The sequence below is a fragment of the Pseudochaenichthys georgianus genome, chromosome 18 (assembly GCF_902827115.2).
Source record: "Pseudochaenichthys georgianus chromosome 18, fPseGeo1.2, whole genome shotgun sequence".
Taxonomy (NCBI): Eukaryota; Metazoa; Chordata; class Actinopteri; order Perciformes; family Channichthyidae; genus Pseudochaenichthys; species Pseudochaenichthys georgianus.
The window spans coordinates 1,121,720-1,140,794 of NC_047520.1; the positions used below are offsets into that span (position 1 = coordinate 1,121,720).

The 19,075-nt window shown below is 39.8% G+C and overlaps 1 long non-coding RNA gene and 1 pseudogene across 1 annotated transcript; both read left to right on the plus strand.

The window, feature by feature from the left end:
• The window catches only part of LOC117463581 (zinc finger protein ZFP2-like), a 57,754-nt pseudogene that overhangs the window by 30,606 nt on the left and 8,073 nt on the right, over positions 1–19,075 (plus strand).
• On the plus strand, positions 7,362–8,715 carry LOC139435688 (uncharacterized). The gene is made up of 3 exons (XR_011644899.1): positions 7,362–7,702; positions 7,960–8,124; positions 8,481–8,715. It is a non-coding gene; the product is annotated as an uncharacterized lncRNA (long non-coding RNA).

Genomic DNA, 19,075 nt, shown 5'->3' on the forward strand with positions numbered 1-19,075 from the left:
CGCCCGAGACCCCGTCCTTGGTCTCTGCCTTGCCCCTGGGCCTTCCGCCCGAGACCCCCTCCTTGGTCTCTGCCTTTCCCCCGGGCCGTCCGCCCTCCACCCGTCCTCCAGACCCCCTCCACCCACCCTTTCTTGGCCCTAGTTATGTGTCCTCCCTCCGGTCCCCCTCCACCCACCCTGCTGGACCTTTTTTTTTTTTGGGACGTCTGGGATCCGTCCCTTGAGGGGGGGGTTCTGTCACGATTCTATCATGATTCTCATGTTATGTCACGTTTGTAGTTTTGTCTGTGTTGGTGTTTTTCTTGTCTTTGGGTTTTATTGTGTAAAGTGTTCACCCCCGTTTCCTGCCTGTCTGCTTTCTGTCTGTTTCCCTCCCTGATTACCCGATTGTGTTCACCTGTTGTCCTTGTGTTTCTCCTCCCCTGCCCAGCTGTGTCTTGTTCTGTGATTACCCTTCTTGTATTTAGTCTAGTCTTCCCCTGTGTTCCATGTCGGTTCATTGTTTCCCCTCCATGTTATGCCACGGTCTGTGTTCCTTGTGCTGCTTGTTTATTGGATATTTTGGATTCTGCCTTGTTTTTGCCACAGCTTTATTATTTAATAAAGGTCGCTTTTCGTTATTCTGCATTTGAGTCCTACCTGCTTCACCCATTCGTAACAGGAATGTTCTTATACATCTCTTTATCAGGTCTCCTTGACCCCTCGAAGCTCTTTCAGAGTCATTCACCCATTCACACCTCATCCATGCAGAGCAGCACACACACACGCACGCACGCACACACACACACAAATAATCAAAAGCACTTATTCTGCAGAAAAATTTCCTAATAAAGGGCTGAAAAAAATATTTTTGCTTATCAACTTCCAAATATGCGTTTTGGCTATATATATATATATATATATATATACATGTCCTGTGAGTTATAACTTACAATACATATATCTTTTTTAAAGAAATAAGTTCGTTTTTGTTTAGAGTTTTTTCAAAATCATTTGACAACATCTTTTGTCTACTTGAAGCACTTTTTTTTTAAAGTTTAAAGATAAGTCTGTCGTCTGTCATACTAGATTCATAATTATTATCAAATTATTAAACTCTATTAAGATGTTGCTGATCATTCTCTGCAGCTTGTTCACTACCAGAAATACAACACATTGTCTTTAATAAATTAATATATTTTGAAATAAATGTAGCCTTTAGATTAGAGCAGTATGTCGCACATTTCTGAACAATGTATTACTCATTAATTACTAAGAATTTATAAATGTATTAATAATAATAATAATTACAGAGCAAGTTACATTTATTTTCAAAAACAAAAAACATTTGACAAAAATATTCAATTTTTTATTTTTCCCTACTTTTCTTTATTCATTTATTCACCACCAGCCGGCAGTGTCTTGGTTGTAGTCTCCACTGAAAGGTTAGGAAATGACACTCCCCATGATGCATTGCGCGGCGGTCCGTTGCCAGGATACAGCACCCTGAAGCTATCAGACGTTGCTAACAGTCGTTGATGCAGATTTACGGAGTTTATAGCCAATGTAACGTGTTTAAGAGACTTTTAAAACACACACAAAGGGTACGTTTATCCTTACAGATGATTTTAACCGAGCTGTTTTCCGTTAAATCGTTCTTTTGTTGCCTCGGACGGATTTAAGGCCTCCTGTGGTTCGGTTTGTTTTTAGCTTTTGATGCTATGTGGCTAATCGCTAAACATAAAGAAAGGGATTTTAATGTGCTTGGGAGTAACGAGATGACTTAATCAGGATACAGACAATAAGGTAACTATATTTGATTATAATTACGTTACAAAAATGAGTAATCAGATTACTGTTTCATTCTTTAAAAACGTGGATTATCAGCTCTCTTACAATAGATTTTGAAATACAGATATAGATATTCAAGGTAGACGAAATGCCTTCATTTCCGTTTTGCTTTTTATTTCGGCTACTTCCATTCTTTGCACATGGACACACACATGGACACCTGATGTATGAAACAAAAACACTTTGTTTGAACTGCTGGTATATTGAAAAGGAATACTTTAAAGTAAATTAGTATTATCCCATCATTTTTGCAACGTAATTTGTGTTCCTGTTTTGTAACAGCTTATTTTTGTAATGCCTTACTTATTATATTTTTGTATGTAGCCTATTCATTGTTAGAACTGTCACAAAATCACATGTTCCCATAGGATAAAAAACGGCTTTCATTTGTAGCTTTACTCCAGGTGGAACTAAAGTCTGATTTAAGACTTACTTGATTATATTTCACATCATTCATCCAGATCTGTAAAGTAACTAAAGGTACATACATGTAGTGGAGTAGAAGTACACCATTTACCTCTGAACTGGAGTGGAGTAGATACATACAATGTAAATACTCAAGTAAAGTATGAGTACCTCTATAGTTGTGCTTAAGTACAGTACTTGAGTAAATGCACTTCTCACCTCTCTCGCTAAGCTACTTCTTAGCTGTAGATTGGTTTTGTGTTGACTGTAGTGTTAATACTTATTTCAGGGACCCAGACGGAGAAGGAGCACCGAGAGCAGCATGGAGGAGAACAAAGAGACACCCAGAACTCAGGTCAGTGTTCTCTTCATCTCAATATATTCCTAACACGGTTATCCCTTACACTGGGGGACATTTGGGTTATTTAAGGACTTTAAACATGTAGTTTTGTTTAAGGATAAACAACCTTTAACATTGTGGGTTTTATTTTACAGACCCTCATATTTAGATATGGTTTCAGGTGTATATCAGTGTGTAGTGTCTCTACTTTAAAGAGTCCTCTCCTGCTGATGTTCAGGTGTATATCAGTGTGTAGTGTCTCTACTTTAAAGAGTCCTCTCCTGCTGATGTTCAGGTGTATATCAGTATGTAGTGTCTCTACTTTAAAGAGTCCTCTCCTGCTGATGTTCAGGTGTATATCAGTATGTAGTGTCTCTACTTTAAAGAGTCCTCTCCTGCTGATGTGCAGGTGTTGTTGCGAGGTGGGGGTTTTTACAACCCAACTCCTCACCGCGTGTTGTTTTGACGAGTCCTGCTTGAAATCATAACAGGGAAGGAATTAGAAGACAACAGGATACCAGTTAAACAATAATCCGTTTTAATTAAACAAAGTAGTATAATGCAATACGATATAATATAATACATTACTTATACAATTCAAAGAGTCATATAAGCAATGTGTGGAGTACTCCCGCCCTTATTCACGCACTGCGGACATCCTATTCGTCTTGACAGCGTATGAAGAGAGGACTAACCACCAGAAAAACATTTCCCTAGTGTAAAGAAGGGGTGGCGTTTCATTGGGGAGATACCAAAACGCTATCTCACAGGGCAATCGGCGTCTGGCAGCTTTGAAAGCCACAGGTGTTGGGAAGGCACCCCATTAAAACTCAAGGAAAATGTCCCTCCCCATTTGTAAAACTTATCGATGGTTTAACCCAGAAAACATTATCAGGGATAATCTTTACACTCCAAACAGAAATCACCCTTAATTCTGCATCTTCCTTCTTCACAAATAGCTTAAAACACTCTTTTGATAAACAGGTAAAAAGTCAAAGAAAAAACTATTGTGCTCATCTATTTCTAACAAAAAAAGGGAACATTGTTTCAGAAATCTATAAAAAACCTCTCTATATTGGAGAGGAAAAATGTACCTTTTGTTCCTTCAACTATTAACACATAGGAATGTATAAACTCACACATACTTATTCAAGATACATAGATTTCCTTAAAACCTGGCCTGCCAGAGATCTCAAACAGAATTTCCTCTCCCCACACCACACACCCTGTGCTGCATACCTCGACCTCCCCCACTGCAATAAAACTCATTTTTTACAGCCCTTTGTCTCTCGCCATTTTAGTCCTCACATTTATGAAAGGATCAAAACAGAGAAATGAGTATAAAACACAAACACAGGTATTGCTTGAACAGTATTCACTTAACTGCTACTATTTGATAATTACCAGGGAACTCAACAGACCTCTTTTAATGTCTGGAAAGTGCAACAAGACTTTCTGCCCTTTTACATGTATCACAGTTCTTTGGTACAATATCTCACATCAATTTCCACAGTGTATATCAGTATGTAGTGTCTCTACTTTAAAGAGTCCTCTCCTGCTGATGTTCAGGTGTATATCAGTATGTAGTGTCTCTTCTTTAAAGAGTCCTCTCCTGCTGATGTTCAGGTGTATATCAGTATGTAGTGTCTCTACTTTAAAGAGTCCTCTCCTGCTGATGTTCAGGTGTATATCAGTATGTAGTGTCTCTACTTTAAAGAGTCCTCTCCTGCTGATGTTCAGGTGTATATCAGTATGTAGTGTCTCTACTTTAAAGAGTCCTCTCCTGCTGATGTTCAGGTGTATATCAGTATGTAGTGTCTCTACTTTAAAGAGTCCTCTCCTGCTGATGTTCAGGTGTATATCACTATCTTAAAATGATTAAACAAACGCTGCTTTGAGACTCCTCAGTGCACACAAAAACATAACTTGGAGAAATAAATAAATAAATACCGAAATGTTATTGATCACCCCTCGATTATGTTCTCTTGTTAAGAAACGTATTCTCATAAATGATGCGATAAGCAGAAAGACAGAATTACTTTAAACCTTCTCCGTTTTGCATTTCTATAGGTTGTATAGGGCTGTACCCGAATATTCGACTATTCGAATATTCGTTCGTTGGCCAACTATTCGGGTTTCAATTTCATTATTCGGATATTCGTTCTTTTATTTTTTTTAAAACAAAAAAATATTTAAAAAAATATATATATATTTTTTCAAAAAATGTAATATATTTTTCTAAATGTATGCTATTAATAAAGGCGAATTGCCAAATTCTTATACTATATTTATACTTTTGAATTGCACTGTTAAAATGCGGAAATATATTCAATCTCAGCCTGTGCTCCTGACATCGCGTTCACTGTTCACAGTCACGAACGCAAACGGCACGCTTCACCTCGTTTCACCCATAAAATGCCGAATACTTCAGCTGTGTGGGACCATTTTAAATTGGACGACGGTAAAAAGAAGGCAGTGTGCCAAATATGTGATAAGAAACTGGCCTACCACGGTGGCACAACAACTCTGAAAAGTCACCTGGATGCTGTAAGTAGTAGCCTAGCTTAGCAGCTGTTGTGAAGTTGCCATGATGAAGCTGCTTTATCCGCCGTTTAAACAGTAACGTTAAACATGATAAAAACGTGCACTTACTTTGCTTGGAAAATAGTTGCAAGCAAGCAACCGAATTGTTTTTTTATATTAGTTTTTTAATTTGATCAGAATAGTGAAAATAATAGGAGTAATGTGGGAACATCTGGGGCTAAGGCAATTATTGGCATAAAGTTGAGTAGCTCAGCCTAATAATAAATTGTGTCCATAGGTGCATCCCCACGCATCCCAGCCATCAACATCCTCAACAATACAGCAGACCCTACAGTTCCAAAAACCGATAACGGAGAAAAGAAAGATAGAGATAACAGATGCCATAGTAGATTTCATCGCTATGGATATGAGACCCATTTACATAGTCGAAGGCGAAGGCTTCAGAAAATGAATGAAGAAGATGGAGCCCGGCTACACTGTCCCCAAACGCTCCAGTATTTTAGATGCCATGTCTCTGAAGTACAGCGATCACCGAGACCAAATTGTAACTCAGATTGAAAACTCAACTGCCGTAAGTTTTACAACGGACATTTGGACCACCTCGGTGCGTATGGAGGCGTATATGGCTGTCACCTGTCATTTCATAACTCGGGAGTGGAAACTCTGTAACTTTGTTTTGGAAACCAACGTAATGGAAGTAAACCATACGGGAGTAAATATTGCAGAACAGCTTGGAGAAGTGGCGGACGCCTTTGCCATTCCGAATTATAAGCGAGTAGCCGTTGTCCACGACAATGCCAGCAACATGAAGCTGGCAGCTGAAATATGTGTTTTGTATCTTTGTTTGACTGTTCAGGTTGTAAAATGTTATAGACGGAATGTGGAACCAGATTTGGTCCCCGGGTGCTGCGCTGGGTTAAATGCAGAGGACACATTTAGTTTTAATGTTTGCGAGTACTGAGCCAATAAATACATATAAATCGTAATAGTATGCTCTTTCTGCGCTTCTGCTTAACAGCGTGTTGTCAGGTGTCTCGGATTTGGAGCGTGTTATGAAACCTTTTGGGAAAAAAAAAAAAAGTGAAAAAAAAATGTATTAAAAAAAAATACAAATCTCTCCGCACCGAATATTCGAATATTCGCTGCTGATTACTACCGAATATCCGGAGCCCGAAAAATGGTATTCGGGACAGCCCTAATAGATACGAGTATGGTTTATACTATCATGTTTAATGCCGTTTGCCAATACTTGATAAGTTGCTCATAAAACACAGGAGGTATGGAAACTAAGAACACCATATTTGGTCAATTGTAGAGCTAATATAACACAACACACTTGTTTTATTTCCTTTAACTGGTGGATATAGAGTTGCTCCTGTCCCCGGTACAAATACACTGACACATGGAAGATGTGGAATGTTATGTGTATTTTGTAATTAACTTTTTACGGACCACTTATTTATTTATTTTGGTGACGATCCGACCTCCATGCTGCTACTCTGGTTGAAACTGGATCCACCAAACAATGGGATTTGTCTTTTTTAGCTGTTCTGTCGTCATTTCCTGCGATCTTCTTCATGCAGTCAGTCCAAATGAATATTAATAAGGGGCGTTATGTGAAGTTCGCAAAAGCTGCATCGTATTTCGAGTTGATTGTGATTTATAAAGGGAAACCGGCATAGGACGTGCCTACGCAGTGTTTTATAAATATTCTTGTGCGTATTTATTTGTTTTGTCCTACATAAGCAGGGGTGCACATAATCTTCTGCCCTGGTTCTCAAAGGAGCACCTGGAGATGTTGCTTGGTGCTAAACTGTAACTTTTGAGGGGGTCTTGACTTTATTTGCCAGACACACGGCACTGAACACACGTGCAGAGGTGAACACAGAACACACGTGCAGAGATGAACACAAGACAACATTAGCACGACCAGTAATCCTACAAGCTGTCATCACTACCCTCCTGACTGCTCTCCTCACTGTCTTCCTCTCTGTTCTCCTCTCTGTCAGACATGGTAGCTGATGATGTAGGCCTACTACTTTCTCTCTGGTTGAGTATGCGATTATGGCGCATTTCCACTGCAGCGGGTAGCCCCGTTTAAGCTTCCTGAACCGTCCTCAAGGGGCCAGGCCAGTTTTTGGTGGCATTTCCATATAGCCTAGTACCGGCTAGCGGGTACTTTTTCCCTCTTTTTCCGGCCCCATAAAATCGTGGTTCTATCAGACCAGGCCAGGGCTGTGACGTCAACACTCGACTGCTGATTGGTCAGAGAGAATCGTCACAAGATCGCGCGCGAGATCATCCCTAGCGTCACATATATCAAGAAGCAAGCTTGCAGCATTTTGTAAACGGAGGAGCTACAAAAATGGCAACGTCGAAGAAAAGCACACCGTGGTCGACCGAGGAGGTGACGACGTTCCTACATCTCATTGGGGATGATAAAATCCAGCGGGAGCTCGACGGAACAACGCGAAATGTGAAAGTGTTCCAGGATATCTCTGCACAGATGTCCGAACGCGGATTTTCGAGGACTTTCCTGCGATGTAGGGAAAACGGCAACGGCTTTACTGGAGTCCCTGCAAGGTACGCTCACTTCTAACAAAGAAGTCTATTTTATCCTTACATTAATGTTCGACAACCCGTGCTTTTATGGAGCCCCGAAGAGCTACATAGCTAGCTAAGGCAGATAGCCTAGGCAGATAGCCTTAGCTAGAGCTATTGTTTGCTAACACCATATGTGCCATTGTTTACGTTCAGTTTTTCTTTTCTATAGTTGTTGTTGCTACTTAGTATTGTGCTGCAGTAGTTTGTGGAATTAACAAGTCATTTTGCTGTTCTAGATGATTACATTGGGACTCGTGAGGAGGAACATTCCCGAACAACGGTTGATGGCAGTGTTCCGTCCACATCGTCATCGAATCCAGAACGGACCCCAGCCGAAGAATCGACACCGACTCAACCACCAACACCGAGTGCCATCACGACACCGCAGCGTGTGGTTCTAGGTAAGAAATAGAAATGGCAAAACGACTGGAATTGTGTTTGGATCATCCATCGTCAGTAATTAAAATAAGCTATATCACTGTGTGGAAATGCTCTGTTACAAGTAAAGTCTTAGCTAGTAAGCAGCTAGTACAGTTGTGTGTGACATCCTATCAGATACATATATTTATATTCATTATCAACAGGCTGGACATAATGTAATTCACTTTCACAATCATTGTAAACATCTAGGGCCAGAACTTTCTTTAGTTCACCTTACTGTTGTTCTGTTTATACATGTTATTCTTATATCCTTGTGTGACCTGTACCTGTCCTGTGTGTTTTCCTTATTGCTAATTATTATCTTATTGTCACCCAGGCAAGAGGAAACGAGGAGGAGAGGATCGGGCCCAGCAGGAACGGCACCATGACTGGGCAGCCGACGTGGCCCGTCTCCTCCCTGATACTTCAAAAAACCTTAATAGTTATTGTGCATATTATATATTTTTTATCTAGTTAATTTTTAAATGCAACATTTGTACTTCCTTGTTTATTTATTTTCTTTAAAATGTTCATTTTATATTTACAATTCCATGTATATTTATGCTGGCTGCAATACAGTTTTACAACATTTTGATACAACATTTTTTTTTGTATTTTTATACTGCCATCAATAAAGTACTTATTTGACTTATCTTATCTCTTGTTGATAATGAATGGCACCCAACATAAAAAAATCATAAACATACATGAATTTATAAAGCAATAACAAACACCATCAGTTAGGAAAAAGCCCCTTACTTTTAAGAGATTTAAAGCAAGAAATTGAGTTTGCTAGCTTGAGGTCCTCCTCTAAAACATTATTACATGTTTATTTTGTAATGGTATTAAGAATACATGATAAATACATAATACATGTAGAAATTGCTCAATTGTAATACCCTCGTTCTACTAGACTCAAACAACACATTCCTTATATATTTCAAAGATGAGAGAACAAAATAAACCTATAACCCATTCAAGCAAGCTTTTAACATGTCTAGAAGAAAGATTGAGGTTATATTTACTATATTATTTTATGTTGTGGATACTTTAGTCTCCATCCATGTTTACAATTGTCCACACTATTTTACACTTGCATTTATGAATATAGTTTTGCTGTGTTTTACACTTTAGTATTTATGTTTATAGTTAGCTTTGATATTCGCTTAATTTATTTGAAAGATTTTCTTTTCATGATCTGATATTTCCTCAAATGTTCTTATTATGGGGCAGTACTTACTGGTGCTTGAAATTCAAATATTTACTAAATATTCAATTCAGATAACATTTGTTTAAAAAATTTGACAAACACATGTATATGAAAAAAAAGAAGATGTATTTATGTTCAATACAATGAATACAATACAATGCATATGTAGGTATTCAGGTAGCGCATCAAAGACACCTTGATACACTGCTACCCCAGGCTCTGCTGCTGGTGCATTCCACCCATCATCATAGTCCTCTCCATGACTCTCGCAGACGTTATGCAGAGCACAGCATGTCAGCACCATGGATTTCACAATAAACAAGAAAACGATCGCTTCCACATCCTCCATTGTTGTGTGTGTTTTGTGAGTTGTGTCGCATTGAAAATGACGCCACTGCAGTTTTACCCAGCGTCGCTCCGCCCAAAAAGCCGATCGTCCCACCTACACTGCGTTGCTACCCCAGGTCCTAAACTGTAATGGGAATGCGCCACGGCCTCGGACGGCCAGCGAGGCAGCCCGAGGCCTGAGCGAGGACGCTTAGGGACGCTTAAACGGGGCTACCCCGTTGCAGTGGAAATGCGCCATTAGATGCTGGTTTTGGGTCGAAAGTCTCTGTTTTCATCTTAGAAAAGTGGATGTAATCAAATAAGTATGTGAACATAACCAATAACGTACCATAGCCAATAACAAACTAATGTAACTTATTTTGTTTTTGTTGTTCATTCATATCTTATTTTACCTTAACATTTATTTATTTATGCATTTTTTTTTATCTCCAGTGTTAAAGGATATTTTTGGTTACTGTCCTATAGTATACATTGGAATGATTTCAAACCTGTTTATCCCACTAATTATAAAGGAGAGCCTTGGAAATATGTGTTTACATAAATTGTGACCAAACCGTTTGAACATGGACCAAAGTGAACTATCTAAACCAGGGGTTCTCAAAGTTTTGATGAGTGAGGGCCAATTTAGGTACCCAATATTGGATTGAGGGCCGCCCAAAAAAAAACGGAACACAAAATAATTCAGGTGGCGCAGTTTTACCATTCTTAACCCTCTGGAGTCTAAGGGTATTTTCTCGATTTTTAGATGTTTTCTTAAATAACCTTTTTTAATGTATTTCTTCTAACATGGCACCCCATGTGTTACATATCAAAATGTTCAGGACAATCTCTGGTCTTGCTATATATGCATATTGCTCACCTTAGAGCACTGTTTGATGAGATAAGTAGCTCAAAAGCTTAAAATGTGAAATCAGATTTTTGGAAAAATCTTCAAAACTCTTGTGAAAACACACATTTACTCATGTGATCGAATTGTTTTGGTGTTTTAGATTTGGTAACCAAAGTCCTAGGATCACAAAAGCAGTGAAATATTTGAATTACACTGTATATAAATGTGTTATTCATGTCTAAATTCAAATTTTGAGTAAAACAGGTGTTTATCACTCTACTTTCACCACAGCAGGGACTGAGATACATCAGGACTGAATAATGACTTCATATTACATACCAAGGTTCATGTGATGTGTACAAACACAAATTGAGCATTCAACCTTTTTTTTCAACCAACAATTTATTATAAATATGTTTTTTTCAACCAACTATTTATATAAATATAAGAAACTGGAAAATCTCACTATTTACAATATTGAACATCAGAACTTTCAACCAACTATTCATTATAAATGTCAAGACAGTGTCAAGGTCTTTGTCTGTCTTCCAAGACAGTGGGTCTGGCTGCTGTGAAGATGGGGGTGATGGTGCATGGGCTGCTGTGTAGGTGGGGTGTACAAGTGCTATACGAGACCTCCACGAGACCTCCTTGCTGGCTGGGTTGAAGGTGATGGCTGTGGTGAAGCCTTTGTGCTGAGGTGTATCTTGACCTGGTGGCAGCCGCAGATGGAGGCAGCTGTAGTGATGATGGTCTGCTGGTCCTTGGTGGTGATGGCTCTGGGCCACAGTAGATCTTGACCTGGGGGCCGGCACAGATGGATGTGCTGGCTGCTGGATAAACGCCGCCTGTGTAGGACAATAATTACAACTAATTTCATTGAAATAAAGTTCAAGTAAAATGTTGCTCAAGCACAAATAACAATGCACACATAAAAATAAAGTTTGGGAGGTTGCAGAAGGAGTCTCTCTCGATCTCACACACACACACACACACACACACACACACACACACACACACACACACACACACACACACACACACGACATCTGATTACAAAGTCCCATCTGTACCGGACGGTAAAATAATAACAGGCACACATAAATAAATCTATGACAGTCTCATCTGTACAGAACAGTATGATAAAATAATCGATGGCAAAAACTTGTCACTGTAAATGTCTCCGTTGTGGGACGAATAAATGATTAATTTAATCATCTACACATGTAATCTCACTTTTACACACCAACATAACGTTAACACAGAGTAAACGTTTGCTAATGGAGAGTCTATTTTGTCCCAATAAAAAGTTCATGACTATCGATAAAAAATATATATCAATAAACCTATTGTTCATTTTCGCGGTATTCCCCACACATTGCCAGTACACTATTACTGTAATATTTACACTTACCCATGTCCAAATAGATACTTGTTGTTGTCTTTGAGTTCTTCTTCTTCAGAAGAGTCGAAGACTTCAGGTTCTGAGGCTCTGTCTTCACTGCTGCTAGCGAAAATAATCTCTAGCGAAGTCGGCAACTGTAAAGTTTTTTTAGCCATTTTCTCTGTCTCTCTCTCCACACAGACGTAAACTGATGGGAGACACGTGGTTTATGTTTGTTTTGCTTGGTGGGTAGGCCCTTAGTGATTTCTCGATGTCCATTGGTCATTTCAGACCATGATGGCTGCCGGCCGAGATTTCCTTGACGGACACACAAATCCACCAATCCCACACAGTGTAAAGTCAAGCTGCTTTGAGCGGCCATATTGGCTGCTGTGCCCTGGTTACAGTCTCACAGGAGATACCGCTGGAAAGCTACTCATTCTAATTCTTACTAGATACAACCACGGAGGATTAAAATATAACGCATGCATTTCAGCGTGTCACATTAACTATCGCGGGCCGCCAGAAACATTTACGAGGGCCGCCATTGGCCCGCGGGCCGCACTTTGAGAACCCCTGATCTAAACACTCAGAGTCTTTACCTCACTGAGCTGTCGTATCAGCCTCTCAGTCTGACTGGAGAGGACTCTCCTCCACATTATTGTAGACACATCTTCTTCTTATATCCGTTAAAGCAGCTAGCACCAGATTCTAATAACAACAGCGCCGGTACCGGTGCACCCTCCCTCTCTCCCACGCTCACTCGCACTTTGGCTGTGAGCTGCGGGTGCCAGATAAGCCAACATCCCCCATTTTCATCACTTACAGCGCCCATCGTACAGGGCAAATGAAACGTGTAACCGGGGTGAAAAGGGTGTTACATTTACTTAATTGTGAATGTTGTTACATCAAGGCCCGAAAATTAGGATGAGCATCTATTACGCCAGTGCTACGGGACGGCCCTGAGTTCATATCATAGGTTCATATGCAACTCGCAAATATATTTCTCTCTCTCTCTTCTCTTTTCTCACTTCTCTCTCCTCTCTTCTCTCTTTTGTCTTTTCTCTTCTCCATTCTCCCTCTTCTCTCTCTCCCACACTCTCTCAATGTTGGTACGCAAATGCGCCTTTTTTCAAATGACACGGTGCTCTTTTTTTGGCGGAGGTGCGCAGGTACACAGTTATGTGTAGCTCTATGCATAAGCCGCCTTCCCACATGAATCCTACGCAAAGCTTTATAAATGAGGCCCCTGGCACTGGCTCCCGCACCCCCCGCGGTGCGGGGGAGCCCCGGAGCTTAGGGGGCCCCGCCCCCACTGTAGGCTATGCTCTTAGATTTCGTAATGCGGGAACAGGGCGCAGAGGGCGGGGCCTGTAGTAGTACAACAGTGTATCATTATAATTATTTGCTCATTAGGGCTAGCCGGCTGATAACTAATGTTCATTGGCAGGCTGGACAGCGTTCAAAACAAAGCGGGAAGCATTGCTCATATAAATAATGTTCATTAGTTGCGTTGCCGGTAAACATGAAAAATGAAGCGCCACTACCCAAGCGGTGCTCAGAAAAGAAAAATGAGAGGGAAAGCCGAACAGGAGAGGGCAAAACTACCTAAAATAACGTCATTGTTACGCCAGGCAGCAAAGGTAGACGTAGACTCTAATGTTACTGCAGATAGACCACTAGCAACCCCCCCACGGCCCCGGCTGTCAGCTCCGAGTCCAGGCAGACAGCCCAGCAGCTCCGCAGCCGAGCCAGCTAGTCGTGCCTCGCGCTTCAAGACAGGTTAGACATTAGAATAATAGAACGTTTTATTCGCCATAACCAGTAAGAGTATGCTACAGGTTACATTGGAATTGGAATCTAATCCGTTCATTTTTGCAGGTCAGCAAGAAGTCAGCTGTGCCCCCTCCGAGGCCAGTTCAGACATAGCCAAGGTTGCCCAGCCAGCTAGCCGTGCCCCGACAGTGACAGCAGCTCCCACCCACCCCAGGGACACGTTGGCCAGCGACAACTCTGTGACTGAATACCCTACTGATAGGGGGAAATTCCCTGTAGATTTAGAAGACGATGATGTTAAACGGTACATTCTGAATAACGGGCCATGCAAGCCTGAAGGGCCATTCAAAAGGGATGGGAAGGGAAGGGGCTTTTCAAAAGAGTTCTATAACAAAACATCCAAAATTAGATGTAGAATTCCGCGCAAGTGGCTATGTTACTCGCCATCTATGGACCGGGTGTACTGTGAGCAGTGCTGGCTGTTCGGTGACAGACCGTCTGCCCATAACCTCCACCAAGCATGGAGAATAGGAATAAATGATTGGCAGGGTCTCTCTAAAAAGATTAAGGAACACGAATTCTCTCGCTCTCATTTGGCAGCATGTGTCGTGTATGATACGTGGAAAAATAATCTGACCATTGACGCGCAAATATCATCTGAGTTTAAGAGAGAGGTGGGGTTTTGGACCGAGGTCCTAACCAGAATAACTGATGTTACACTAACACTGGCCTCTCGCAACTCTGCTTTCCGGGGTCACAGAGAGAACATAGGTGATATAGATAATGGTAATTTCTTATCTACCATAGAACTTATGGCGCGTTATGATCCAGTTCTGCAAAGGCTTATTGAAAGCAAAAAGAAGGTGCACGACCTAAGTCCTCAAACTCAAAACGAAATAATTTCATTGCTATTGAAAAAAATGCAGGACACAATCATTACAGACATACAGAAAGCAGAATTATATTCGATTATAATGGATACTACCCAGGACATTTCAAAAGTAGACCAACTGAGTCAAGTGTTCAGATATTTACAATTTAAACCTTGTACTCAATAACGCATGCCAAAATATACCTGAGATAAAAGACTTCTACGACACTGTTGAAAGGCTATATGTATTCTTTAGTGGAAGCATCAAACGATGGGAGCTTTTAGAAACACACCTCTCAGTGCCCAAGGCTGGCCAGCCTACACTGAAGAGACTATGCCCGACACGATGGGCATCAAGACAAGACGCCGTCCAATCATTGCGGTTCCGTTATGCTGACATTATGCAAGCGCTAACTAAGATAGACTTGCTCTCCAAAAAAAGCGAGGAACGTGCCGAGGCGACTGGCTTGAAAAAGGCCATGGAGAGCTTTGAGTTTGTTGTAATGACTGTAATATAGGTCTTTGAAACAGTCAACAGTGTGTCCCAAGCTCTCCAGTGCAAAGACGTGGACCTCTTACAGGCGACAGCAATGCTTGGTAACGCAACCGATACACTTGCCCAACTCCGAGGAGAGTTTGATGGCTTAAAAGTGCACGTGCAAGACCTGGCATCCACATGGGGTGTCCACAGTCTCTTCAAAGACAGTGGACAGAGCTTTGCGAGGACCAGCGGCTCCAAGACCCAGGGGAGCATTTTAGAGTGGCAGTATTTTACGCAAATATCGATATTGTCGTTGCCCAACTCAAAAATCAATTTGTTGGAACGAGCGAAGTTGCACAGCGATTTTCTTTTCTGCTTCCCCGCAAACTTTTGCGCGCTACAGACAAGGATCTGTCTGAGTCCGCAAGTGCTTTATCAGGCCAGTATAAAGACGACCTGTCAGCCGAGTTTCCTTTCCAGATCCTGTCCCTCCGTAATGCTCTTAGGCCTACTATAATCAATCAATCAATCAATGTTTATTTATATAGCCCAATATCACAAATGTTACATTTGTCTCAGTGGTCTTCACAGTGTGTACAGAATATCAGTATGACAATACGACACCCTCTGTCCTTAGACCCTCACAAGGAAAAACTTCCGAAGAAATAAAATAAAGAAAATTGAGCGTGGAACAATCAAAGACCTTGCACAAACCCTGCTCATTGAAAATCAGTCCATTTTGCCAAGTATCCCCGATGTTGCCACAGCACTGAAATTGTTTTTAACTATACCCGTGACTGTTGCCAGTGCTGAGAGATCTTTCTCAAAACTTAAATTAATAAAGACATATTTGAGGAGCACAATGTCGCAAGAGAGACTGTCTGGGTTAGCAGTCCTTAGTATTGAGAGCCGACGCGCGCGCAGTATAGATTTAAAGACTGTTATACAGGACTTTGCGCAGAAGAATGCTAGGAGACGTGCTCGTATAAAATAATAGGCCTACAAAGCAGCTCCTGATTGCATCCTCTATGTAGCCTATAGGATGTGTTTTATTTGTTTGTTTTTTGTAGGCTACTTTTCTTTTATACAGAATGGTATATATATGTGAACCGTTCCGTTGTGTGAACTCCAATGATGATAGGCTATAACGTTCTACAATATACCTTCATGTTACAAAAAATACACAGCCACTTGTTTGTATTTGTCAATGATGTTTAAATCAGATGTATATTATTATACAGTTCCTACTGACCTTACTGTTTAAATCAGATGTATCTTTATACAGAAAGTTCCTACTGACCTATAGGCCTACTGTTTACAAAAGATGCCTGAAAAAATAAACATTTAAAAAAGTGGCCGCGATATCTATCCCATGTCACTCTATTATTGATTTAGGGGAGGAGGCGGGGCCCCATGGTCCGACCTGCGCGGAGCCCCGAAATATTGCGCAACGCCACTGGCCCCTGGTGTATATCAGTATGTAGTGTCTCTACTTTAAAGAGTCCTCTCCTGCTGATGTTCAGGTGTATATCAGTATGTAGTGCCTCTACTTTAAAGAGTCCTCTCCTGCTGATGTTCAGGTGTATATCAGTATGTGGTGTCTCTACTTTAAAGAGTCCTCTCCTGCTGATGTTCAGGTGTATATCAGTATGTAGTGTCTCTACTTTAAAGAGTCCTCTCCTGCTGATGTTCAGATGTATATCAGTATGTAGTGCCTCTACTGTGATATGTCTCCATGATTTAATGTTCTAAAAGCTCTTTATTGACTTCCGGTTTGGTGAGCGATGTGATGGCTGCTTAAAGAACGTGCTCCCGACATTCGGTGCTAAAGGTTACCAACGGCAACCGGAATACATAAAACAAGGCATTTGAGTTCATCTCATGAAAAATGGGAGCAAAAACAAAAGTGTTGCGTTTATATTTTTGTTCAGTGTATGTTCTCAAGGGGTCCATGAACAGCTTTCAGAATCTGAAGGGGCAGTTTGACTTGAAACGTGATGATTTTTACAAGTTCCTTCAAGTTTGTCATTATATCAATCAAATACAGAGTTTTACAAAAGGTTTTTCAGGTAGACATTTCATTTAAATTTGAATCGTTATATTTGGGTGTTTTACCACCAGAAATGTTTTCCTCTAAAGATAAATATATATTTCGACTGCTGCTTGCAAGAAGGCCATCACCAGAATGTGGTTAAAACCAGGAAAACCTACTTTGGATGAGTGGATTGACATTGTGTATGATATTTTTAAGATCGAAAGGATAACCCTTGCTTTGAGATTGCAAAAGGGAATCTTTTTGTCAAGATGGGAACAATGGATAATCTATGTTACACTAATACGACCATAATTTGTCTAGAAGGGAATAATATATAATAATATGAATATGAATAAGTACACCCCCATAACCCTGTTCGTACTTTATATCATGTTATAGCATTTTGGGGGTCAGTGAGGCCTGCCTCTGTATTATCCACAAATATGTAAGTTTGATTTGAGATGTCATTGTTAACTACAGAAGGCTTACAGAGAATATTGTATTATCTATCTATACATGTGAAAAGCTGAATAAAAAATAATTTAAAAAAGAAAGAGATCTTTATTTGTCTCACACTGCCTCTGCTGCAGCACCTCTTTTAACCCTCTGTCTGAAACCAGAGCCTTAGTCAAAATTCTAAGGAAAAAGTCAAAAATGTGTAAAAAAAAGTAAAGATTCTAAGAAAAATCCAATTCCGATGAAAATGTCAAAATTCGGAGAAAAAAAGTCAGAATTGAGATTTTTTTTTTAAAGTCAAAATTATAATTCAGAAACATTTAGATTATTATAAGAGTTTGGAAACATCTCAATACTGTAATTCTGAAGCATTTACATATAAAAAAGATAAAACAATGTTATAACCTAATTAAGAAAAAATCTGAATTCTGAAAAAATAGTCAGAAGAAAATGCAGTAAAATCATGAGAAAAACTGTATTGTGAAAAAAAATACTATAATAGATATGATATGTGTTATAATTATTGATCTATTATGATATTAATTATTATATTATTATTATTATATTATTAACCTGTTAAGCCCTGAGCCTGTTTTCAGGTCTCAGGCTCGAAAATGACATTCCCAGAACAAATGACTATATCTTCACTTCTAAAAGGGGTAAATTAATAACCTTTGTTCTCAAAGCAATGATAAACCTCTGAGTTGGATGTAGAAGAGTCAGAATCACTATAGATTCATTTTTATTTTAAAGTAAATTCAGATTGAACATAGTAAAAAAATATATATAGTGTCCGTCCAAAACAAAAAATTACTTATAGTGAAAACCACCCTTGGATGATGGGTTAGTAGATAAAAAACTTTAGGAATCCAAACTATAACATATAATAAGTACCCTGTATCAAGATTGATACAAAACAAGTGCAATTTGACCTTTTTAGAGAGATTTAGAAAGAAAAAAACCATATCTAAAGTAATTTGGGTGTATTTTCCATATCTCTGGAACCCATCGGTCGATTTTGATGATTGACACCACTTTTGAACCGTTAGAGCCAATAGAATCGAGGTGAAGTCCCTTAAATCCATCTAATACCATATCATTGGTGAATAGAGTGATGCGCAGACAGAATGCCCAAAACCGGAAGCTGGGTTGTACAGTAGCTCTCATCTTATGATGGATTATCAGTAATCATTTAAAAGTGACACATACACATTGGATTAACCTTCGGCAGCGTTTGTATGCGTTTTAATGCCATTGAACACAACTTTTGATCAGAAAACAGCAAAGGTAAGACGTATTTGCCTTTTTTCTTCCGTAATGCTAAATTGTGTGTGGTCTAGTTTTGCATTCGCTTCACAGTGATGATACTTATACCTCTGGAATCTGTGTAATCTCAGCTTTCATTTGATATCTTGTTTTTGCAGATCCGATATTTCTACCGTGAGTTCTGTGCAGCATTTTTTTGCTAAGTGATAATTCAGAGGCTTGGTATTACCCTTGTGTTTTGTTTAGCTAAACATGGTTAATATTGTCTGATAGCTG